The sequence below is a fragment of the Pinus tabuliformis genome, chromosome 2_1 (assembly GCF_031772625.1).
Source record: "Pinus tabuliformis cultivar Carrire ecotype Pingquan chromosome 2_1, CPIR1, whole genome shotgun sequence".
Taxonomy (NCBI): Eukaryota; Viridiplantae; Streptophyta; class Pinopsida; order Pinales; family Pinaceae; genus Pinus; species Pinus tabuliformis.
This window is the reverse complement of record NC_142299.1, coordinates 123,637,345-123,665,184: the sequence shown is the minus strand read 5'-3', so window position 1 is coordinate 123,665,184 and position 27,840 is coordinate 123,637,345. Positions and strand designations below refer to the sequence as shown.

The following is a 27,840-nucleotide window of genomic DNA, read 5'->3' as shown; positions in this document are numbered from 1 at the left end:
ATGGACAGTTCACACGGTACCTCAGCTTCTACAGGTTCAGGTGCAGGCAGGAGGACAGCAGACAGACAGTCAGGAGTTCAGGCTACTGATGGGGATGAGGAGGAGGAGTTTCATTCTCCTATGGGAGAAGCATGCTCAGGGAAGAGGAAGCCCAAGTGGCTTCAGGACACCTTGAGAGATGCCACATCTGTTGCTGAGCCGAAGAGGCCGGTCAGAGAGAGTAGACCACCTGAGAGATTTTGTAGCTATATGGCGATGGTTACCAGCATCCTTGACTCTGAGCCTTCTAGCTATGAGGAGGCAGCTAGCCAGCAGGTCTGGAGAGAGGCCATGCAGGAGGAGTATTCTTCTATCATGAAGAATGATGTTTGGGAGGTGGTGCCGAGGCCTGAGGGCAAATCCGTGGTTACTTCCATATGGCTTTACAAGGTAAAGCATGCTGCAGATGGCAGCATTGAGAAATTCAAAGCAAGGTTTGTGGCTAGAGGGTTCTCACAGGTAGAGGGAGTTGATTATGAGGAGACCTTCGCTCCCGTGGCTCGATATACTTCGATCCGCTCCATTATATCGATAGCAGCAGAGATGGGTTGGAAGATCCACCAGATGGATGTGAAGACCGCATTTCTCAATGGCTTCATACAGGAGGAGGTGTACATTGAGCAGCCACAGGGCTTTGAGGTGCATGGGAAGGAGTCCCATGTGTGCAGATTGAAGAAGGCCCTTTATGGCCTGAAGCAAGCTCCCAGAGCTTGGTACTCCAGGATAGATGCATACTTGCAGGGGATGGGTTTCACAAAGAGTGAGGCAGATCCGAACCTTTACTTTATTGTGATTGGTGAGGAGCCTCTCATTCTGGTGCTGTATGTGGATGACTTGATCATTACAGGTGCAGAGAGACTCATAGAGCACTGCAAGAGAGATCTTGCAGCGGAGTTTGAGATGAAGGACATCGGCTTGATGCATTACTTTTTGGGTTTGGAGGTGTGGCAGGAGGAGGGGCATTTCTTCCTGGGGCAGGGGAAGTATATTGTGGACATCCTTAGCAGATTCCACATGGAGGATTGTAGACCCATGTCGACACCGATGATCACCAACTGGAAGAAGCTTCATGCTTCGGATTCCGAGTTGGTGGATCCCACATTGTACAGGCAGCTGATTGGTTCCTTGATGTATTTGGTCAACACCAGACCAGATATCTGTTTTGCAGTCAACACGATGAGTCAGTTTATGTGTGAGCCTAGGAAGGTTCACTGGGTGGCTGCAAAACACATTTTGCGGTACTTGCAGGGGACAGTGGATTATGGTCTGGACTACAGGCAGGGAGATGGAGTGAGATTGGCAGGATACACTGATTCTGATTGGGCAGGTTGTGCTTCTGATAGGAAGAGCACTTCAGGGTGTTGTTTTGGGTTGGGTTCAGCAGTAGTGTCATGGTTCAGCCGGAAGCAGCAGTCAGTAGCACTGAGTTCAGCGGAAGCAGAGTATATGGCAGCCAGTCTAGCTAGTTGTGAGGCCATCTGGCTTCGCAAGATGTTGTTTGGCTTATTTGGTCAGCCGTTGAGACCTTCAGTGATTTACTGTGATAATCAGAGTTGCATTAAACTCACGGAGAATCCAGTATTTCATGACAGGTCAAAGCATATCGGGATCAGATATCATTTCATCAGAGACCATGTTCAGAAGGGAGCTGTAAAGCTTGAGTATATTTCCACTGATGAGCAGGTTGCAGATATTCTTACCAAAGCCTTACCACGGGGCAAGCATGTCTACTTCAGAGACAAGATGGGTGTGGTGAGGAACACCTTCCTCGGTAAGAGGGAGTGTTGAAATTTGGTACTGGAGGACAGGTGGTTCCCTAAGGCTTTGATCTTTGGCCTAGGGAAAAGTGTCCAAAAGAATTTAATTTTTCTCCTAAAGTAACTTTATAATTTTTATAAAGTTAAATCTAATTTGAAAGTGACTTTAATTGATAAAGTTACTAAGTCTAATTTTAAAGTGACTTTATAAAGTCAATGAAAAATTAGAAAGAAAAGTGACTTTGGAAATAAATGACTAAGTGGGTCTTTATTAAAGTGGGGTGAATTAAAAAATAGAAAGTGAGATTTAAATGAGCATTTAATCTCAGCCATTGATCTAAATCTATTTCAGCCATTGGATTTAGGGATCACCCAAAAGTCATTTAGGGTTGGGTTAAGGGAGGAAAAGGTGGAAAAGATCATTCAATTCTTTCATGAGCAGATTGGGAGAAGGAGAGCAAGAGAGCAAGGGAGATTTCTGGACAAGGAGGAGAAAGAGGCAGCAGTTTGGCACACACACCAAGGCAGCATTTCAGCAAATCTGAACAGCATAAAGAACAAGCAGAAAAAGGCAGATTTAGTGAGCAAAACAGTGAAAAAATTATTTTTCAGCACGAATATCGAGGAGGCGATTTTCTGCACTTTTCCCGAGGGCTGTCCGTACAAGTCCGTACGGCCGTCCGTACAGTCCGTACGGTCCGTACATCCGTACGTCCGTACAGTCCGTACATCCGTACGGTCCGTACAGCTCTTCCAGCAGTTTTCAGATTGTCGTGTGGGCTGAAAACAGATAAGTTTTGCTTGCTGGAAAAATTTCTGTTTTGCTGATTTTTTGCTGAAATATTTTCTCTGTAAAAGGCATTTTCCAGAAATAAAGAAGAGCTCTCAAACTGGTTTTCCCCAAGAGTTGTAGGGGGTTTTTCCAGGGTCAAGTTGACCAAAAATCACTGAGTTTAAATGTGTTTTTATGGCTGTTTTAATTGCTGATTTTTTATTTCTGCAATTTCCAGCACTCTGAAAAATTTCCAGAATTTGTGTTTTCAGCAATATTTATTTTTTCAGTCTGTTAAATGTATGGCTATGGGAATGGGCATTTAACTATATGGGAGAAATAAGGTGAAACTGAAAACCGGGGTGGGAAACAGAAAATTTTACACCCATGGTATTTTAAAAGTTAAAGAAAAAACAAGGATACAAAAGCTCTTACGTGAAAGGTAAACATTGCTTTTTACAAGAGGTTTTAAAAACAACCCATGGTAATAGCGCATGGTATTTTAAAAGTAAAAGATATTTTGATAACATTGGAGAAAAAAGGTGTGATCTAAATAATTTTAATCGTTCAAACCTAAAGATTGTGACCGTAGCACGAGTCACCTCTCATCCAAATTTTCTGAGAAAAAAAAATATTATTATAATTATAAAAAGGGATACTATATAAGCCTTATCTAGTTACATATAAAAGGAAAAGTGGGTCTCAAAAAAGCATATATAAATTTTATATAATTACAATTTTATAATATATATAAATTAAAATTATATAATATATATAATTTATAATTATATATAAAAAAATTATTATATAAAAAAATTTATTAAAAGAGTGAACAAAAAAAAGAAGTAAAGGAGAATATTTGAAAAATATATATAGAAGAAATAAGTGATATTTTATAATAAAAATAGCTCCAGTTGACATATTGTTTACGTAAAAACATCAAGGAAAAAATGGAGACAAGTAATGAAAGGTTTCCTGAAACCCTTAGTACATGTGTTTGCACACTATTTAACATCAAAGGATCACTCGCAGGAAGAGACATCATAATCTCTATCAATCCTACTAAAAGAAGTAATTATGTTAGTCCTAAATGTGCTAATCAATTGGTGATTCCTTAATCAAATATAGTTGAAACAAAGTTTTTTGGCAAACAATACGATATAAGCAATTTACACCTAAATATTGGAGATTATACTTTTACCACACAATTCACAGTGCAAACCCTATCTTTTAATGATAGTGACATTGTTTTGGGATCACCATGAATGAAAACTCTAGGTTTCTTTATTCTAAATACTAAGAAAAAGTTTTTAACATTTTCTTACAAGAAGAAGAAAATAAGACTCCAAGATGTTACACTGAAACCTAATTTAGTAACGCCACAAGATATCTCAGATATTTCAAAAGTAATTTCTCAAGAAAGTATAAAAGTATTACAAAATATGCAAAAAGAAATTGACAAAATCACTGTTGACAAAAATGAAGAAGTTTCCCAACTTGAAAAACCATAGTGAAAAATCGTTGATGCAAATTAAGAAACTTAAGAAGGATAAGAAGTCATTAGAAAACCAGGTACAACAACTTATCAAGAAGGAAGCATCAAATGTAGGAATTCAAGTTGATGACAAAACAACAAATACCGATTCAGTGAATGTCACAACTCAGGAAGAAGACAAGCAAGTTGAAGAAAAGATGCGCTTGGATGTTGCTATTCAGACAATGGACATCCCAAGTGAATGTTCCATAACCAATTCAACAACATCTTCGCCAGAAGAAAATCTAAAAACTTTATATCGACATCCGAATCACAAGAGTAGACAAATCCACCAAGCTACGTATCGGCACCATTCAGACCAGGAATAACAAACTGATGTTCCAGAGAATAATGATGTAAAATCAATCCAGTCTTATGCTAACAAGTCGTTACAAAATTCGAGTGATCAGAATACTATACAGAATATTAATCTGGGATAGTTTGATCCCTTCTCAGTGCGACAATTTTGTTTGTCACTAAGAAGATCACATCAACTTGTATCGACGAGGATGACTATTCCGAGAGAGAAAGACGTTCGAAGCCGAAAAAGAGATCAAGCCTTTTTTCATCAACAAGCTTTGAGGACAAAGCTCTTTGAGGAAGGAGGCAATGTAACGAATAAAATATATAAATAATATAAATATAATGTAAATGATAATAATCATAATTAATTATTAGTTAAGTAGTAATTAGGTTGAAGAGACATGTCTAAATAGGACATGACTCTCCATGAAGAGACACTTGCTTGATATATAAGCAAGCCTCTCGTTCTCATTGTAAAATCATTATCATTCTTATTCTTATTCACATTTTTAATATAATATTTATATCCTAGAAGGAACTTTGTTCGCTTCATTACATTTTCCAACACTCCCTCTTAACTCGGGAGGTATTCATATTTACATATAACCAAAGTGGTACATGGAAGATCTCAAACCATATCATCTATGAAGAAGTTTAGGCACCGCAATGCCATGGACAAAATTCCTTACCAATGCAATCTATCCATTGGTCTCTCAACAATTTAGACATCGCGATGCCATGGACTAGATTCCTGACTAGGGCAATCTATCCATTGTTCTCTCAACAATTTAGGCACCGCAGTGCTAAGAACTAGATTCCTGACCAAGGCAACCTATCCATTGGTCTCTCAACAATTTAAGAATTGCAATGCCATGGACTAGATTCTTGACCAGGGCAATCTATCGAGTGGGACTAAGATGGACTCAAGCTTTCAGCCTCTCTAGGTACCATCAGGCTTACTTGCTAACCACCAACCTATAAATCTAGGTGCGTGTCAAAGCTCCATGACCAATGCCACCTTTCCAACTTCAAGACCTAGACATCAACACAAAGTGTCGACCAGATGTCCTCCCATACAATGCTTCACTCGACAACAAATCTCTCCCAATCAAATTGATCGATAACCAAAATGTTATCAAACCCTTCAAAAGATTTACCTATACAAAAACACCCCAATTAATAATATACTTTCACATGTACATAATCAAATACAAACCTTTAGGATCTTCCAAACAACTTGATGTTGCTTCTCAACTTTTCATAGTAGGACTATCAACAGAATCTTTGACATAATATTGCTTAATCATATACTTTCCTTTCCTACTTTACATGCAGCAACATATCCTTCATTCTCCAATCAAAACTATGCCCTCCCTCTCAACCAGGGAGATTTCCTTTATCCAAGCTCCCTCTTAACTCAGGGAGATTTCTTCTATCCAAGCTCTCTCTTAACTCAGGGAGATCAGCTTCTTTTCGTCATCGGAGAATCTTTCATGACTTCCATCCTTCTTATCGGAGTCGTTCATATATCATGCTTTTCATATCAATTTTACTTACGATCATCTTCACCAATTCGAAGATGATGTACCTGCACAACTTAGATAGCAAGTACAACCAAAATTATAGAAGCATGAAGTTAGCCATATCAAAATCTTATAATAGCAGAAGCATTTAGACTTTACAAAAATAATCAACAAGAGACTATACGTCAATGCTTCAACTTCTTGCCCAGGTTTAGTTACAAACCCTAAATCACATTCATAGCTCATCAATCAAACTCATTATATCTAGGGTTTCAATATTCTTTCAATGACAAGTTCCTTCATACAGCAAACCCTAGAAACAAATCAAATCAATGGATCTAACAAATTTTAGAATTCATATGTGTTAATATTTGGTATGTTCTATGCTAGAGCAATTTATTTCAATTTCTTTTCCATTTTAGCAATCACATCAGCATAAAGTAAACTGCAAATAGAACATAAATATAAATCGCAGAAGACAAGCCAAGACAAGAGGACACAAGATGTGGCGTCAGCCAGGGACAAACCCCAATGTGGGGAAACCCTTGATCAATTCTTCTTTTATGTTCTTCAAAGTTCAGTAGAGAGTGAGAGAGAGATAGCACATTTAAAATAGAAGTCAACATTTTGACTCTTGATATCTGTATGAGATCAGTTGAAGACATATTGCTTCAACTGATTCTCTAAGGTGACTCCTTCACCTATCATAGAGTTATATTTCGTCCATTAGCTGTCGCTTGCTGTGCAGCACCATGTTGTACCATCACAGTGTTAGACCTTGATGACTGAGCTGCTTTCATCATCATGTTGCCCATTATGTTGCATCTTAATCGCTGCTGTAATACCATGATCTTCATCACGGCTGCAACATATTCCTGCTGCAACATAGAGGCCTTTACCGTAGCATCACTAGGATCACTTGCTGCGCTGAGTTCCTCTGAGACTATGAGATCACATCTATGTATGATCATTACAGTCATGATCAAGACTATGATCATAATCACTCTTCTGAGACTACCTCATGCTGTGATGATATAGTCTACTTCTATGTGTCAGAGGATCTCTTCATCGAACCCTTGTTTCATTATCAGGTCATGGAAAAACTGTAATATATATGTATGGAAGAGACAGCGTATAACGTTATCTTCATCAAGCTGATAGAGTAGATCTATCATTGTTGTCCAATGACTAGTCTGCTACAGGAGTGCCATTTAATGTCAAGACTAATCCTTGTTATGCCGAGATTGTCCAGACTTCATGCTACCTTATCCAATATTCTCTCTGCTATATTAACCGAGATTATACCGAGAATATACCTTTATCTGCAATCTTTGTTGTGTCCTCATTTATGCTGAGACTACAGAGATTCGTGGGCTTTATCATGACATATGAGATCTGGTATGTCCGCATGAACAGGTCTCCTTTGACTGCGTGAACAGATCTTCCTTTGTTGCGTGAACATGTCTCCTTTGCTGCATGAACAGGTCTTCCTTTGCTGCGTGAACATGTCTCCTTTGATGCGTGAACATGTCTCCTTCCTGCTGCGTGAACAGGTCTCTATTGATCTGTGTTTAGGCTTCTACAGGCAGCGTATTAAAGGCTCCTTCATGACAGCGTATAAGGGCCTTTTGGACAGCGTATTAGTTGACTGTATAAGGGCTTCTTGCACAGCGTATTAGGGCCTCCATCTTTGCTGCTAGGATCATCATACTGCAGCTAGGGCTTCATCTGCGGCTCTGCGGCTAGGGCACCATACAAGACCAGCGTACACTTTTAGTGTCTCTCCTTCACCAAAACCCAAAGACGTGGAGAGGAGGAGATCACCTTAAGAGTGTATGTGTGTTGCAAAATGACTTCAAGTCCTCTATATTTATACTAAAACGTAGAGGTTGAATAGACATGACCTTTGGGCTTCTTGAGCCTACATAAGTTGCTAGCCGACTTGACAATTAGTCTTATAACACAAATAAATTCATAACTCCATGAATACTTATCGAAATCAGATGATCTTTAGATCAATCCTACACCTCTCAATGAGAGGGATCCAATAAAAATATCAGTTTCCATAAATAAGATGACCCACATGGAGTTTGGCCCTAGTTGCCAATTTTAACACTCCCTCTCAACTAGGGAGAACTCCATCCGCTGATCCATATATCCGACTGTACTATCTCTGCCATCAGTGCCCTGCACTGCTTTGCTCAGCTCTGTTGGCTTTGCTCTGCTCTGCTCAACTCTGCTGGCTCTGCTCTGCTCTGCTCAACTCTGCTGGCTCTGCTCAGCTCTTGCTAGCTCTACTCTGCTCTGCTCTGCTTAGCTCCGCTGAACCATGAAGAAGAAGAATTGATCGAGAATGTGTCATACCATTCTCCACTGACCTGAAGTCAGTCTCAGAGTGTGTACCACTGGTCCCAAACTAGTCCTCAACCAACCCGAAGTCAGTGTCATAGTAGGTACAAATCCTACCACTGGTCCCAAACCAGTACTCTACTGACTCGAAGTCAGTCTCAAAGTATGTACCACTGGTCCCAGACTAGTCCTCTACTGACCCAAAGTCAGTGTCATAGTGGGTACAACTCCTACCAATGGTCCCAGACCAGTACCATTGATCCCAGATCAATGAAGGTCATCCTAACATAGGGAGTACGGTAGATACAGCGATGCGTCCATCGGTACTACTATGGTCCCTATCCTCTTTTCCCTGCTCATTGATCAAATGAGAAGTACTTCCCATGAGTCCCAGACGGCATGGGTAGGATGCCTCAACAGGAGAACTAATCATCCTGTCCACAGGAGATCGAATCATCCTGTCTAGTGGATGCCACGAAGAACTAATCATCCGGCCCACAAGAGAGCGAATCATCCTGTTCCATAATTGCCATGGAGAACACATCATCCAGGCCTCACAGGAGAACTAATCGTCCTACTACACAATCGTCATGGAGAACACATCATCCAGACCTCACAGGAGAACTAATCATCCTGCTACACAATCGTCATGGAGAACACATCATCCAGACCTCACAGGAGAACTAATCGTCCTGCTACATAGTCGCCACGAGGTGTCACAGGGAAAGTTTTGATTCTTTTACCCTGTACACGTACACCACCAGGGGATGGTGAGTCACCCTGTGGTCATGTGTCACTCCAAGAAGTACCTCGCGCCCCCCTAGAGCTCCTAGAGCTCAGTACATCATAGTTGACCCTCGTTAGAGGGTCTCTGAACAACACCAAGTCATTCTCGGAAATTCAGGAATTTGACATTTCCTAGGGGCTTTTTCAAAATGTCGGCAACCTGTTCATCTGTACCAATATGTTGGAGCCTTATAACTCCCCGCTGCACCATATCTCGAATATAGTGGTTCTTCATATCGATATGCTTGGAGCGATCATGAAATACGGGATTCTCTGATAAATGAATCCCACTCTGGTTATCACACAGGATCACAGTGGTATCCAATGTAAATCCAAACAACTTAATAAAGAGCTTTCCTAACCAGACTGCCTCCCAGGTGGCCATGTTAGCAGCCATATACTCTACCTCAACGGTGCTCAAAGCCACCGACTTCCGCTTCCTGCTCATCCAGGATATCGAAGTAGATCCCAAGGAGAACCAGCACTGAGAAGTGCTTTAGTGATCCTCCACACTGCCTGCCCACTCAGCATTCGAATAATATGGTGGTTGCATATTTCAGCAGTGTATCTCAATCCATGAGAGATTGTGCCCTAAAGATATCTCAAAAGCTTCTAGGCACCAATCCAATGAAGCTCAACCAAATATGAGCTCACCATGCTAACTGCAAAACATATGTCCGGACAGATGTTCACCAAGAACATCAATGCGAATGAGTTTATGAAACTCAGAGGCATTTCCCAAATCTGGTCCGACATCACTACCATATAACTTCTGAAAGTTAAGATCCTCGAGGTAGTCATAGGTTTGCAGTTTATTTTTCGATATTCGGAATCCAACTCCCTCTATCTTCTACAAATGCGAGGGTCTGCACCTGTCAGACATAGGTGCCGATATGAGAGGTCTATCATCCACAACCTTTAGGTAATGGTTTGGATCGGTTTCACTCCTAGTGAATCTCAGCTTTATCCGACAGTTGTCAATCCTCTCATACTACGCCCGGGGTGTTTTGCTTCAAGCCACAGAGGGCTTTCTTCCACCTGCATACGTGAGATTCCTGATCATCAATCTCAAACTCCTCGGGTTGTTCCAAGCCTGTGGACCTGCTTTTCATCGATGAGTGCCACCTCGTAACCTTAGACTTCCATTGCTTGTAGAAATTTCTCATTTCCCACCCCGGTTTTCAGTTTCACCTTATTTCTCCCATATAGTTAAATGCCCTTTCCCATATCCATACATTCAACAACTGAAAAAAAAAAAAAAAAAAAAAAAAATTGCTGAAAACACAAATTCTGAAAATTTTACAGAATGCTGGAAAATGCAAAAATAAAAAATCAACAGGTACAAACAGTGATTTAACACATTTGAACACAGTGATTTTTTGTCAATGTGACCCTGGAAAAACCCCCTACAACTCTTGGGGAAAACCAGTTCGAGAGCTCTTCTTTATTTCTGAAAATGCCTTTTTTACAGTGAGAAATATTCAGCAAAAAATCAACAAGCAAATTTACAACTTATCTCTTTTCCCGTGCCTCACAGCAAACTGGAAATTACAGCAAACAGGACAGCAATAAATGTTGTATGGCCTCCTCGATTTTCGTGCCCAATTTCAGCATTAAATGTTGTTGTACGGCCTACATTAAATGCATTGTACGGCCTGCAATAAATGCGTTGTACGGATCTCGATTTGCGTGCAGAAAAAAACAACAAACTGCTCCTCGATTTCTGTGCAAACCACTCGATTTTTGTACAAACCAGCTGTACGGATTTCTAGAAAATCGTGCCAAAATCAGCCTTTCACTGTGTGCTGAATCAACTGTACAAATTTGTTCAACTGCTGCCTTGGAATGTGTGCCAAGTTGTTGTCTCCTTCTCCTCCTTGTCCACAAATCTCCATTGCTCTCTTGCTCTCCTTCTCTCAATCTGCTCATGAAAGAATGAATGACCTCTTGCCTCCTTTTCCTCCTTTAATCTAATCCTAAGTGACTTTTGGGTAACCTTTAAATCCAATGGCTGAAATAGATTGAGATCTAGAGCTGAGATTAAATGCTCATTTAAATCTCACTTTTTATTTTTTAACTCATCCCACTTTAATAAAGACCCACTTAGTCATTTATTTCCAAAGTCACTTTTCCTTTCTAATTTTACATTAACTTTATTAAAGTCACTTTAAAATTAGACTTTAGTAACTTTATCACTTAAAGTCACTTTTAAATTAGATTTAACTTTATAAAAATTATAAAGTTACTATAGGAGAAAAATTAAATTTTTTTGGACACTTTTCCCTAGGCCAAAGATCAAAGCCTTAGGGAACCACCTGTCCTCCAGTACCAAATTTCAACACTCCCTCTTACCGAGGAAGGTGTTCCTCACCACACCCATCTTGTCTCTGAAGTAGACATGCTTGCCCCGTGGTAAGGCTTTGGTAAGAATATCTGCAACGTGCTCATCAGTGGGAATATACTCAAGCTTCACAGCTCCCTTCTGAACATAGTCTCTGATGAAATGATATTTGGTCCCAATATGCTTTGAACTGTCATGAAATACTGGATTCTCCGTGAGTTTAATGCAACTCTGATTATCACAGTAAATCATTGAAGGTCTCAACGGCTGACCAAATAAGCCAAACAACATCTTGCGAAGCCAGATGGCCTCACAACTAGCTAGACTAGCTGCCATATACTCTGCTTCCGCTGAACTCAATGCTACTGACTGCTGCTTCCGGCTGAACCATGACACTACTGCTGAACCCAACCCAAAACAGCACCCTGAAGTGCTCTTCCTATCAGAAGCATAACCTGCCCAATCAGAATCAGTATAACCTGCCAACCTCACTCCATCCCCCTGCTTGTAGTCCAGACTATAATCCACTGTCCCCTGCAAGTACCGCAAAATGTGTTTTGCAGCCACCCAGTGAACCTTCCTAGGCTCACACATAAACTGACTCATCGTGTTGACTGCAAAACAAATATCTGGTCTAGTGTTGACCAAATACATCAAGAAACCAATCAGTTGCCTGTACAATGTGGGATCCACCAACTCAGAATCCGAAACATGAAGCTTCTTCCAGTTGGTAATCATTGGTGTCGACATGGGTCTACAATCCTCCATGTGGAATCTGCCAAGGATGTCCACAATATACTTCCCCTGCCCCAGGAAGAAATGCCCCTCCTCCTGCCACACCTCCAAACCCAAAAAGTAATGCATCAAGCCGATGTCCTTCATCTCAAACTCCGCCGCAAGATCTCTCTTGCAGTGCTCTATGAGTCTCTCTGCACCTGTAATGACCAAGTCATCCACATACAGCACCAGAATGAAAGGCTCCTCACCTATCACAATAAAGTAAAAGTTCGGATCTGCCTCACTCTTTGTGAAACCCATCCCCTGCAAATATGTATCTATCCTGGAGTACCAAGCTCTCGGAGCTTGCTTCAAGCCATAAAGGGCCTTCTTCAGTCTGCACACATGGGACTCCTTCCCATGCACCTCAAAGCCCTGTGGCTGCTCAATGTACACCTCCTCCTGTATGAAGCCATTGAGAAATGCAGACTTCACATCCATCTGGTGGATCTTCCAACCCAACTTTGCTGCTATCGATATAATGGAGCGGATCGAAGTATATCGAGCCACGGGACCGAAGGTCTCCTCATAATCAACTCCCTCTACCTAGGAGAACCCTCTAGCCACAAACCTCGCTTTGAATTTCTCAATTCTGCCATCTGCAGCATGCTTTACCTTGTAAAGCCATCTGGAAGTAACCACGGATTTGCCCTCAGGCCTCGGCACCACCTCCCAAACATCATTCTTCATGATAGAAGAATACTCCTCATGCATGGCCTCTCTCCAGACCTGCTGGCTAGCTGCCTCCTCATAGCTAGAAGGCTTAGAGTCAAGGATGCTGGTAGCCATTGCCATATAGCTACAAAACCCGTATTGTCATATACCCGAAGAAAAGAGAAAGAAATTAGATCAAACTACTAAGAAAAGATATCTTGTGGGATATAGTGAGAATGCTAAAGCATATAAATTCTATCTTCCAGGGAGTAGGAATGTAGTAGTTCGGCGGGATGTAAAGTTCATGGAGGACAGAGCTTTCAGGAAATCTCGAGAAATGCCTTCTGAGGAGCAGTCAAAAGACAATCCGTTGGTCCAACCGCTTCGACCAACAGAAACTAGTACCAGCAATTCTCCTAAAGGCAAAGCTTCAGAACAGGAGGAATCTCAAGAAAAGGAAGCGATGATAGATGTACCCACTACTGGTGGAAGAACGAGTCGGGAACTCCGATAAATTCTACGAGATGCACAGGACTTCATTGGTGCACCCAGGAATGATAAAATGGAGCAAAGACAGCCAGACAGATACCAGGCCTTAGTGGCTCAGCTTTCTGTAGAATCATTCCTTGTAAATTGATTGTTGTTGAAGATTAATAAATAAACCCTCATCTGCTGCACCGGTTTTCCCACATTGGGTTTTCCCGGGGACAATTGTCCAAAAACAACTGTGTTGATGTAATTGATTCTTGTGCTTGTATATCAATGTTATTTTCTCTATGTAATTATGTGATAACTACAGCAGAATTTATTTTAATGTTTACTAAAGGGTTTCGTATATAACTTATTGTGAGAGATAAGTAGGTGAAATAAATCAGTTACTGCAACAGAATTTCGTGTTAGAAATTTTCACATAAATGCATCTTTGAAATTTTTATTCCACACACGTACCTTTCCATCGATGAATGCCAATCCTTTGTCCTCCATTGCCGAGATAGATACCAGGTTCTTCTTTAGATAGGGTACATATAGTACTTCGTTTAGATGAATGGTGTTACCTTGATTCAATTGAAGAGTAACATTCCCAACTCCCTTCACGGGATAGGTGGCATTGTCTCCAAGGATAATTTCCAAATTTGTATCTTTTTCAATCAGATTTGAAAGAGCTTCCTTATAACCAGTGAAGTGCCTTACGACACCACTATCAATTTTCCAAGGTGTCCGAAGGAGATGTAGTAGAGAGGGCAGATATAAGATTAAAAAAAAAAAAAAAAATTGCTTAATATCAACAATATTAGATTCATCATACCTGGAGTTTCATGATCTCTTGGGAGGGCGACCATTTCCATGTTGAGTAGCGGAAGCATTCCTTTTCCCTCTGTTGTTGAATTTGCCATTCCTTTGATTGTTGTTGCCGCTAAAATTGTTGTTGTTTTGGTTGTCATCATCTTGAGGTGTATCCCTTCTATTAGGACACTCCCTAGCATAGTGGCCAAATTTGTTGCAAATGAAGCATCTTCCCTTCCTTCCATTCCTGAAACCCGGTCTTCCTTGACATTGCTTCTTTGAACCTACATTGTTCTTCTTTTTAGCATGAGCGGAGATTGCAGTGGGAGCATTCCTATTTGAAGGCATATCTAGTTCCATCATCCTTGTTTCTTCTTGAGAACATCTAGTTAGCAATTCTTCAAAACCTGGAATCATGTCGTTGTTAAGAATAATAGTGTTGAAGAATGCCATTCACGAGGGAGTCCTCCAAGGGAAATGAGAGTAAGCTCCCTATTAGCAATAGCATCTCCAATCGAAAGAAGATCATTTTTTATCTCCGTAATCCTCATGAAATAGGATTGAATATCTTCACTTCTTCCCTTCTTTATGTCCTTCAATTTGTTCTTGAGAAAGAGAACTTAGTTTGCATTGCTAGCCTTGAACATGCCAACCAACCTGTCATATATCTCCTTTGATGTGTTCAAATCAGAGACGTAAGCAAATAAATGCTTATGAATAAAATCCCAAATGATCTTCTTTGCTTTGACTTCACCCTTCTTGTACTTTGTCTTAGCAAGAGTCAGTGCATTAGGAGGCTCAGTAATCTTTCCCTGCAACCCATAACATCTTGCTCTTCTAAAGTCAAATCAAGAGACATCGTCCATGTATGATAATCAGACTTATCATGAAGCTTCTCGTCAGATTTGAAGTAGGATGTGGAGGCCATTGCTCTTGTCCTTGATCAACAAATCTCAGTGATTGCTCTTCTCAATGATTGCTCTTTTCACTCTTGCTTGGGCTTTGTCTTCACGTCAGCTCTGATACCATGTTAATTTTAGATAACAATCATACGTTTTATGCTTAAGAGCAATTTTACTTCAATTTTCTTATTAGTCCAATATCAATATCCTAATTAGTAATCACATTAACATGATAGTAAAATGCAAATAGAACATAAACAATAACAGTAGAAGACAAGCCAAGACAAGAGGACACAAGATATGGCACCAACCACGGACAAACCCAAATGTGGGGAAACCCTTTGATCAATTCTTCTTATTATTCTTCAAAATTTTAGTAGATAGAAAGTACAATATGTAATATTCACTTGCCCAATCAAAGTGAGATCTGTCCAGTGAAACAGCGGCCACAGAAAGCCCTAACCAAAAAGTCAACGTTGGTCAACAGGGCAGAATTTGATCTCCAAGACAGCTCAGTCAAACCTGTTGGAAATAATACTGGGGGGGAGTGAATCAGTATTATCAATTCAATATAACTTTTTCATTTTCATAGTCAGATTCATATACGCAACTTCAGTTAAGGAAAACCGCGTGTATACGCAACTGTGTGTAATGCAACAAGCGTATATCCAGTAAACTTATGATTCAGTTAGTTGATCCTTTAATGAGTGCATCAGAACATTATTAACCATATGAACAGTAAATAGGAGCAGTAAAACAGAACAGATCATCACACATAAGCAACACACATGAACACCATGATATAAGGTGGACACCCAATGTGGGTGAAAACCACCTGCTGCAATTCGTCTCTATCTTCTTTCAATTAGAAACTTCTTTTTACAATGGTTATGTACTGGTGCAGTCTTATACCAGTATGCAGGCTTCTACCTGCAGAAGGCTACAACCTTCTCTCGTTCTCCAGCTTCTCCTGGAAGGGAGCTACAACCCCCTTAGCTCTTGTACTAGCTGAAGTACTAGTACGTAGGTGCTGACCTACAGAAGGCTACAACCTTCTCTTTTCTTCCAGGGACCACGTTTCATAAATTTTCACACTGGATCCATAGATACAAAACAATCATCACTACAATACAATCATCAATTATACCTGCATCATCAATCTCTGAATCACCCAATACTTAATCACTGAAACCCTGTCATCAAAACACAGTTACCAGAACACATACCAGAGCCCAGAACTCCACTAGAACCAACAACAACCTGAAACATCAAATCTCATACTGTATACGCTACTTGACTATGTCAAACCAGCGTGTATACGCCCTTTCACCAGAGAGAACCCGCATACAGATCTAAAGATAATTACTTATACCTTCTGTTGGGTGAAACTATGTTCGTTTAATTCCGTTGTAGTACTTACCCAACTATTTAATTTATCAATCCGAGGTCCGTAGACTTACGAGACACATGCACTGTATATGCAGGACTGAAGTGGAACTAATCTAATCTAATCTAATCTAAATTACTGAAATCAAATTAAAGCATAGAAACACTAACTAGGAAAGCATGAAATTGCATGAAGGAAAATAAATACAACATGTGAAGAAGTGAATGGCAAACAACAGATATGAGCTCATGACAATAAAACTATGTCAAACTATATTACAATAACTAAATTACAAATCAAGAAAGAGTCAAAGTTAATCTCCATTCTCTATTATTCATTATTCATCCAATGAAGAGAGAGCACTCTCTTATATACATGAGGAGGATAACCTTTCCATAATTACATTCAAATATTCTCTCAAGCACTCTCAACTAGTTTCCCATTATTACAAGATATCATCGCACAAATCTCTCAAACATGATCCCACAAATCTCTCATATCTTGGATAAGATATGTCTTCATGATTTTCTCCTTAGGATAAGATATGCTTCCATGATTTTCTCCTTAGGATAGGATATGCTTCCATGATTTTCTCCTTAGGATAGGATATGCCTCCATGATTTTCTCGATATGCCTCCATGATTTTCTCCGTAGAAAAAGGCTTGCATAATTATCTCCTTGATATGGTGGAGGAGATATTAATTCTTCACATATTTCCTACATCACAAAACTCACATATTCTTGAGATATATATATAAAAATATGTACATTTTCTAATAATTAATCATAAATTCACTTATAATACAAAAATGAATAAAATGGAAAATAAGAAGGTTAAACCCAACTGTATGTAGGAAAGTGATATGATAACAGGTTAATGGAATGATGAAATGTAAGGAAAAAGGTGGATGAAAATATGACATTTCTGAGTCCCAACATCCTCCCCAACTGAACTTGTTGCATGTCCTCATGCAACCATGCATGGGTATCTTTTAAGAACATTTGGCATATTGAACTTTGGCTTTACATGACGATGTCTTAAATGTTTCCAGGATATGTGAGAGACATTTAGTAACAATTTACATTTTATTATGGTTGGTTCTTGTGTGACAACCATGAATATGGTTGGTTCTTGTGTGACAACCATGAATACAAATAATGTTGGTTCTTGTGTTAACAACATTCATTTCATTTTCTGTTCTCTTTTCTTCAATAAGGTAAACACTCACTGGAAATCATAATGTGCATAAGAAAGCCCTTTTGTAATATTAATGAAGCATGCCAATATTGCGTATGAAACAAAGTGCAACAAAGTATCATTGGAAAATAAATGTTGGTGAATGGTAAATGGAGTGACAGTGGTGAAGAAATGGAATCATGGAAGTGAATATGTAGTGAATGTAGTTCTCCCCCCCCCTCAACGGAATTGGTTGCATGTCTGCATGCAACTTAACATGGCGTATGAAAGGAAATGTAGCATGGTGAGGGAATTTTCCAAAATATTCAAGTTAGCATATAAGGAATTGCATGATTAAAGATTAGAAAACAACATACCTCTACTTACCCAAGAATGATGAAGTATGCAATAGGAATGTAGCTGCTGCTGCTGCTGGATCAGGAAAATGTGACTGATGTAACTGGATCCTGGAGAATGAAGGAATCTAAACTACTGATGCTGAATCATGGAAAATGTGACTGATGTAACTGGATCCTGGAGAATGAAGGAATCTGAACTGCTGATGCTGAATCATGGAAAAGATAAATGCTGAGAGTGGTATTGTGGTACTCTCATAGATCAGAATGCATGCTGCTGTGACTGCTGAGGGAGTCATGAAAAAGTGTATAGTCTTCACCCGCTACAAACCCGATGGTACAATTCTAAACATGCGAATGAATGTGTCGATGTCGAGCATGAATAGAAATCATTGGATTACCGGCCATTGATGTATGCCGTTAACCAATGCGAGGCAACTCACCATTGATGTCAATGAGTGCCAAGGTACCGGAGTACATCTTGCGAAGTGCGAATGGATGTGTCGAGGTCAAGCCACTTGCAAGATCTGAAGATCAAGGGACATTGATGTATTCCCATGATCTCCAGCGAGAGAGCTTGCCATTAAGGCATGCAAGCCTCTAGGTACTCAAAATGAACTCTAGTCTATTTCCCAGATAAGGTGCTGGTGTCGATGGGGCAAGACTTGATGAAAGGTGGGCCTTAAGGAATCCCACATCAGTCAACGCGAGTTTGTACAAAAAGATTTGGTAGGACTATAAATAGAAAGAACTCACGGACAAGCAGTGTGGATCAGCATGGCTAGGAAATCAAGGTAATGTGATCATGGAAATGGAATGAGTTTTATTCAGAAGGCGAACTAGAAGGAAAAACTAAACTAAAAAGGATAAATGGATGTATGTGATTCAGCAAAATAGGCGTGCGTGAAGTCATGAAAGATAAGGAAATGGAAGATGGGCTGCAACACAAGGAAGGTCTAGGCGTTTGGAAGGAAAAAGGGAAGTAATCATGACGCAAAAGGTGTGTAGTGGAAAATGTCATGATATGCGCAGTGACGAATTAGTTCCTTTAAGCGTCCAATGATGCATGTTTCATTGTGATTTCGAAAAATCACTTTGCATACTCTGAAAAACTTAGCACCATTCCTGCATAAAAATTGTCATTTTCATGTGCCATCTCCATCGATCATTCCTGTATGAAGTGACTTCAAAAACAAATTAGCTCATTTTCAAGAATTTATGAAATGTCCATTTCACTTGTTAGTATATACATCCTAACTCTTGCCCACAAATTCACAAAAATATCCAACATACTTTGATTTCCCCCCAACTAGAAATATTGCATGTCCCCATGCAATGTATTCATTGATTTTGCAATATTTTTTCAAAATGTTGTTATTAGTTTGCGGGAAAATTGATTTAAAACATTTGAAAAGGCTTTTGTATCTTTTTGGGGAAGTAGTTGGTGTTATGAAGTTTGATGTAAATGAATGAGGGCAAATTTTATTTGATTATTATTATTATTTTTTTTATTTTTTTATTTTATTTTTTTATTTTTTTATTTTTATTTAAAAAAAAAAAAACTACACTACAAGTCAGCAACTGTACATTATGCATTACATTAAGTGAGGCAAGTTTGAATAATTGAAACACTTCGTGTGTCCAGCAAACATTATATCTCCGCCACTACAAAGGCAAGGCAACTGGGCTCCTCCGATCAAGCCTCCATGGTTCGATCACACAATCAAGCCGCCAAGAATCAATGTGCACGGCCTCTGTTCAATTGCGAACAGTTCCTCATGAAATTACAGGCTTTAGTGAAGATCTTCAAATGTTGTTCAGTCAGCAACAAGCCGTCAGTAGTTTTGGCAACTTCCTCACGATTAGCGCTTTGAACAAGCGCCCAATTTCTCTCGATAGCCACCCAAACCTTCTGCATACACTGCGTCCGGTAGCTCAATCCTCCTAACATTGGCAATTTATCTCGAACAAACATAGTTTCGGTCCAGAATTTCAAAGTTCATATAGAAGCAAAGCGCCAACGTTACCCTTGCCAATGGAGGATTTACCCTTGAGGGGGATTTACACAGCTGCAAAGATAGGATATTTGACATGCAATAATGCACAAAGCAAATGACAATCAGCCTATCCACCTGACAAAGCCTTCAAAAGACAGATGTACAAAACCGTTTTTATTCACGCAGTTAGCAAAATAGGGCCCTGAAGAACCACGATTTCCTCTTAGACCGTTAGGAATTTAAGCAAACGATTTCTGGGTTATATAATTCGTTCTATTATGGAAAAAACCCATGTCTTCGTTTGTCTAGATTTTCCCTGGTTTGAACACAAACTGCTTTTCAAAATTGACGTTTTTAAAGGGTTGCGTTTCAAAACCTGTGAAGTGGAAGACTGAAACAGAGGAACATGAGATGGAGTCCAATGAATTGCTATCAGGGCAAGGATATGTAGAGGCAGATACAAGTGCTGGAAATACGACTGTTTCAAGCAAATGCGGACGAGCAAGCGGGAGATGCAAGTTGCAACCAGAGGTATTGAACGAGAGATAGCGTCACTGCAATTAGAGGAGAAAAAAAACTTGTTGCTGAGATAAAAAAAAGACTGCAAAAACTGGCAATGAGGCTGCCACAAAAATTTTAGCTCGCCAACTTATCAGGTTAAGACAACAAATAGCTAATTTGCAAGGTAGCCGTGCCCAAGTGCGTGGAGTGGCAACACATACACAGGCTATGTATGCAAACACCTCTGTTGCTACAGGGATGAAAGGTGCCAGTAAGGCAATGGCAGACATGAATAAGCAAATGGAGCCAGCGAAGCAGGCTAAGGTGATGCAAGAATTTCAAAGGCAGACAACACAAATGGATATGACGACTGAGATGATATCAGGTTCCATTGATGATGCTCTAGATAATGACGAGGCTGAAGAGGAAACCGAGGAGCTTACTAACCAGGTGCTAGATGAAATTGGAATAGATATTGCTTCCCAGTTATCATCAGCACCCAAAGGCAAGATTGCTGGAAGGAGAGCCCAAGGCGTTGGCAGTTCTGACGTGGATGACCTGGAGCAGAGGTTGGCAGCCCTTCGCAATGCCTGATTCGAATCCATAGATAAGAGATCGACGTTAAGTGCTATAGTTCGTTTGTATATGCAGAACCATGCTTGGATATAGATCAGTGAGGGGCATAGCATATTTGAAAACAAGTAGGAAGTCGTCTTCAAAGTGTCGTTCTGTAAATGAATTTATTAATGCCATGTTTCTTTCTAAAATAACGTTTTTGTAGTAGTCTGCAATGTGATCAGCGCCTTTCACAAATCATCGATGCGGCAATGCACAGAGGAAGAATCTGAGTCCTTTGTCCAGATTTTTGTTTATTTATGAGTGCGGTGATTGGCTGTTATTATATATTTTTTTTTATTTTTTTATTTTTTATTTTATGTTATGATTTTTTTTTTTATTATTATTTTTTTTATTTGTATTTAAAAATCTAAAAAATGAAATTAACCTTATCGTTAAAAACAAAAAATGGTTAGTTTGTTTTTTTTTTTAAGTCTAAAAAAAAAATGGAATTAATGCTATTTTTGAAAAACAAAAAAAATGGTAATCCTATCTTTAAAAAAAAAGGTTAGTTGTTAAAATTAAATTTTTTTCTTTCTTTTTTTTCAATGAAAACTAAAGTTGAGAAAGAAACTATTTTTTTTTTTTTTTTTTTAACAAATGGACATAACTCCTTGGGTGATGAAGCATATTGCAAAACATTTATTTATTCCTGAAATTGGTGGCCTAAATCATCCTTATTTTCTGATCCTCAAGATCGTACAAAGACGCAGGAGGAGAGCATACTTATTCTAAGCAAAACTGAAACCTATTTTCTGATCCTCGAGATCGTACAAAGACGCAGGAGGAGAGCATACTTATTCTAGGTAAAAGCAAAAACTAAAACTGAAAGCCTACCTACTCTATACTAATTAGAATTTACAAATTAGTTATGTGTAGTTAAACTTCCAATGAAGCCATTCACGTAGCAGTGACAACAATAGATTCGGTAGCAAGTTCTCAAATGATGGATGAAAATATTTGACAGTGAATGAGTCTGGTTGCTGTAACTGCAAATCAAAAAAATTAAAAGATGAATCTAATCTAATACTTACCTGGAACCATTGTTCGATGAAGCTTTGATATGCAAAGTTTCTCTCACTCAGATCATGCTGTAACTTTTGTTCTTCTTCTCCAATTTGCTGCTCTTCTTCCTTGATCTCCTGTTCGAATGGTTGTTCGCCATCAGATACGCAGGATTCTTCAGATGTCGAATCTTCATTTATTTCTTGGGGAGTAGTTGAACCTTTAATTCTTGTTAAGATCTCCTCTTCCAAGGAAGAAGAGATCCCAACTTCTGCTAGGATCTGAGTGAGTAGTTCCAAGCTGAAACTCATTGTTAAGTCATGTTGAAAAAAAACAAAAAAAAAAATCAGCACACTAAAAATTGAATTAAAAACAAAAGGGATCACAGAAATAATCTTGAATTCAATACTCAATTAAAACCTCTTACAAGGACTATTCATTAATTGAGTAATTGAATGCTTCAATTATAACCATGAACCATGAATTCATCACACATTCTTCACAGTTGCGAAAATCAAACACACCTGCAGAAATTGAAATTCACACTTGCATAAATGTAAACACACCCTACATGCCCTGATCCATAAGAGGTCGAGCCCATTACGGTATCTCGAATGCGATGCGTACGCTGTTCCCCACGTCTTACCGCATTTAACACCTCGGAGTTAGGAACATGTCTAAACACACTTGCAGAAAAATCAAACTAAACTTCAATCCATCGTGCCTCCCCGGCAACGGCGCCAAAAATGTTGGGTGAAACTATGTTCGTTTAATTCCGTTGTAGTACTTACCCAACTGTTTAATTTATCAATCCGAGGTCCGTAGACTTACGAGACACATGCACTGTATATGCAGGACTGAAGTGGAACTAATCTAATCTAATCTAATCTAAATTACTGAAATCAAATTAAAGCATTGAAACACTAACTAGGAAAGCATGAAATTGCATGAAGGAAAATAAATACAACATGTGAAGAAGTGAATGGCAAACAACAGATATGAGCTCATGACAATAAAACTATGTCAAACTATATTACAATAACTAAATTACAAATCAAGAAAGAGTCAAAGTTAATCTCTATTCTCTATTATTCATTATTCATCCAATGAAGAGAGAGCACTCTCTTATATACATGAGGAGGATAACCTTTCCATAATTACATTCAAATATTCTCTCAAGCACTCTCAACTAGTTTCCCATTATTACAAGATATCATCGCACAAATCTCTCAAACATGATCCCACAAATCTCTCATATCTTGGATAAGATATGTCTTCATGATTTTCTCCTTAGGATAAGATATGCTTCCATGATTTTCTCCTTAGGATAGAATATGCTTCCATGATTTTCTCCTTAGGATAGGATATGCCTCCATGATTTTCTCCGTAGAAAAAGGCTTGCATAATTATCTCCTTGATATGGTGGAGGAGATATTAATTCTTCACATATTTCCTACATCACAAAACTCACATATTCTTGAGATATATATATAAAAATATGTACATTTTCTAATAATTAATCATAAATTCACTTATAATACAAAAATGAATAAAATGGAAAATAAGAAGGTTAAACCCAAGTGTATGTAGGAAAGTGACATGATAACAGGTTAATGGAATGATGAAATGTAAGGAAAAAGGTGGATGAAAATATGACATTTCTGAGTCCCAACACCTTCGCTGCAATTTCCAACTTCAGATATACCCAGACAATAAGATATAAAGGATAAAACATGCGTCAATACTCAGATCTACTCATGATCATACCATATAATGATAATACATTTTAGTCTTCAAGATCCCAGTCCATCAACCTTTATCAACTTCATAGGAGCCTCCTTGATTCAGATCGAGCCAAGCATTACAAACCTATAACCAGTATACTGGATCTCACCCTTCATCAAATATTCACCCCCTTGGCCTAATGATCTTCTCCTTATATAGGTTTAGGCTTCTCTCAATACCATGGTCCAAAACCATGTAGAACCAATACCTTGGACCCAATACCTGGGGTCAACATTTCGGACCGAATACCACGGACCAATACCAAAATACCATGGACCAAATACCACGAACCAAAACTTAGTTTTCCAATATGCACGCGCCTTTCCTTCTGTGAACCTGCGTGTGTACGTATACGCGTCTTCTATTCTACTCATCCGCATGTATACGCACTTTCATCAAGGTTAACCTGCGTATACCTCTCTCTTGACTTGATGTACTATGATCTGTCATCTGATTGAGTTGCCACCTGTATCATACCTCTGAGTGAGTTGCCATCAAGGACAACACCTGTATCATAATGCCAACAATCTCCCCCTTTGGACTTGATGGCAACCACCACACCAAGTCACTCTCCCCCTTTGACATCAAGGGCAAAGGGCGGACCAAGATATTCTCTTCTTTGATATACATGCTTAAGTTTCTGATTGAGCTCCCCCTTTGTACATGCCAAGATGTACCAATTTGTCCATGCTCCCCCTGAGCACATGCAAGGTCTGCAAAAGCATAACATGATTCTATACATACATTGCCAATGACCTTCCTAAAGATACATACACCATTTTGACTCAAACACAAGAACCATTACATCATCCATCCCATGCATAGTGGAGTAACAAGATACATCATATGACTCACAAAGACCAAGGACCTAAACAAGACCATGACAGTTATCAACAGCTATCATACACTATATGATCTGCAGTATAAGCATCTTAAACTGCAATCCATTCTTTTGGTCAATCAACAATCAGTAGCAAGATATGTCAATAATCATCATCACCAAGGACTTCTAACCATAATGCCAACAATGCAATATTCAAAGCATATGCTCCCCCTGAACCTGTGCCAACCATCATATATTACGACCGAACCATTTCCTGAGTCTGTTCTGCTGCTTATTCTTCAGAACTCCATATACGCGACTATGCAGCCTATGATTCGCATATATACGCGACTTACATTTATTATATCAGCGTATGCAAGATGGAATACTGAAGGTCTACACTTTCAGTTTCCCCTGTGTCTGTTATGTCAGCTGAATGAGTTATGTCACACCTTTCTGTCTCTAATTTTGTCTTCTTTAATACCTGGAATTGTGATGATGTATGATCCTCTTGCTTTGGAGTTTGAATTTTGCTCCTGCATTCCCTACTTTATGTCCAAACTTGTTACATGCATAACATCTTACATGTTTCATGGTCCTTCTATTGCAATCAACTGCTTTGTGACCAAACATATTGCAAGCAAAACAATATCCTTTGAAGTACCTGGAATGTGATGATCTTGTGTGATGGTCTTGAACCATTCTACTTCTGCATCTGGCTACAACATGTCCAAGATTATGACATACATAACATTCAACATTATTCAATGGAGGAAATAATCGTCTATCACTTCCATAGTTAGGAGTAAAGGATTTTCTTTGATGAATTTCTTTCCTTGGTTGTTGATAAGGTTGTCCTCTCATCTCCTTGTTGAGCATTTTAGAATTCTCATTAGAGTTCCTTGCCTCACCTTGTGAGCTAGATTCACCTTCAACAGATTCATAAAAGCCAAGACCACTTTTGATAGTACGGGATCTTTGACTACCAAGAATGTCATCCAAAATCTTAGTACTATCTTGAAATCGTAATAGTTTATCCTTTTCTTCTAATTTGCTTGTTAAGATATTTACCTCAACCTGATGTTGTTCTTCCTTTTCCAGATATTGCTTCCTTATGTTTTCTTCAGCTTTTCTTCCTTCTTCCAATTGTTGTCTTAATTCGATCACTTCATGTTCTTGTTCTTCAAGAGCTTCTTCGTTCTGCTTCTTTGATTCTTTAAGATCTTCTTTGAGAGAGAGGATCTTCGATTCAAGTCTCTGAATTGTTATGCTTTGATCTTTTACTATATCCTGCAATTGCACCCTTACTCTGGTTATTGACTCCAATTGCTCTTTTAATCTGGTAACTTCTACTGGTTCTACATCCATATTTTCATATGCCATGAGAAGTCTAATGTCTTCATCATTATTGGATGAATCATTACTTTTATCATGGGTATAATAACTTCTATTACCTTCTTCAGACATCTTTCCTTTGTTATGAGGGCATCTAGCAGCGTAGTGACCAACTCTACCACATGAAAAACATTAGAAAGGTAGTTTACCTTTGAACCTTCCAGATCCCCGTTGAAGGTTCTTGACACAATTTATCTCATCTTCTCCTTCTGAAATGTATCCTGATTCATTTGCTGACACTTCGAATGCAGTTTCTCTCATATCTGATGGTCCTCCTTTTCTCATCTCAAAAGCAGTTAAGATTCCATGAAGCTGCGTCATAGTGATTTTTTGCAGATCCTCCTTTTCTTCTATGGCAAAAACTTTGGAATCAAATTTAGCAGACAGGGATCTTAAAACCTTTTCAACTAAGACAACTTCCTTAAATTATTCACCCAGATTCCTCATACAATTGACAATCTCATCTCTACGCAGAAAGTAATTAGCTATGCTTTCATTACTATGCATTTTAAGATTTTCATACCGTATTCTGAGAGTTTGAAGCTTTGCTCGTTTTACCTGTTCATTTCCTTCGTAGCTTAGAATGATTTTGTCCCATATTTCTTTGGCTGATTTGAAATGCATGACCTTCATAAATTCTGATTGTGAAAAACTTCCCAATAAGACAGTAACAGCTTTGGCATTGAGTTCATATTGCTTTCTCTCTGCTGTATCTGTAGGAATTGCTGATGGATATGTGTATCCTCCTTCCACGATTCCCTAAACATCCGTTCCAAGTGATTGTAGATATGTTGTGGTTTTTATCTTCCAGTGGACAAAGTTGTTCCCATCAAAGATTGGTGGCCTGATGGATTCCTCTCTTTCTTGATTACTCATTCTGATAGATCTTTCCTTCAAGCGATCAAGCTTCTTCTAAAGGACCTGCTTTGATACCAATTGTTGGAAATAATACTGAGAGGGGGGGTGAATCAGTATTATCAATTCAATATAACTTTTTCATTTTCATACTCAGATTCATATACGCAACTTCAATTAATGAAAACCGCGTGTATACGCAACTGTGTGTAATGCAACAAGCGTATATCCAGTAAACTTATGATTCAGTTAGTTGATCCTTTAATGAATGCATCAGAACATTATTAACCATATGAACAGTAAACAGGAGCAGTAAAACAGAACAGATCATCACACATAAGCAACACACATGAACACCATGATATAAGGTGGAAACTCAACGTGGGTGAAAATCACCTGCTGCAATTCGTCTCTATCTTCTTTCAATTAGAAACTTCTTTTTACAATGGTTATGTACTGGTGCAGTCTTATACCAGTATGCAGGCTTCTACCTGCAGAAGGCTACAACCTTCTCTCGTTCTCCAGCTTCTCCTGGAAGGGAGCTACAACCCCCTTAGCTCTTGTACTAGCTGAAGTACTAGTACGTAGGTGCTGACCTACAGAAGGCTACAACCTTCTCTTTTCTTCCAGGGACCACGTTTCATAAATTTTCACACTGGATCCATAGATACAAAACAATCACCACTACAATACAATCATCAACTATACCTGCATCATCAATCTCTGAATCACCCAATACTGAATCACTGAAACCCTGTCATCAAAACATAGTTACCAGAACACATACCAGAGCCCAGAACTCCACTAGAACCAACAGCAACCTGAAACATCAAATCTCATACTGTATACGCTACTTGACTGTGTCAAACCGGCGTGTATACGCCCTTTCACCAGAGAGAACCCGCGTACAGATCTAAAGATAA

At 39.1% G+C, this 27,840-nt stretch overlaps 1 protein-coding gene and 1 pseudogene across 4 annotated transcripts in view; one reads left to right on the top strand and one right to left on the bottom strand.

Moving 5' to 3' along the window:
* GCP1 (glycoprotease 1) overlaps positions 1 to 27,840 on the bottom strand; it is a 316,675-nt gene that overhangs the window by 206,978 nt on the left and 81,857 nt on the right. The window lies entirely within an intron of this gene.
* On the top strand, positions 20,436 to 21,058 carry LOC149199080 (vacuolar protein sorting-associated protein 2 homolog 3 pseudogene; annotated as a pseudogene).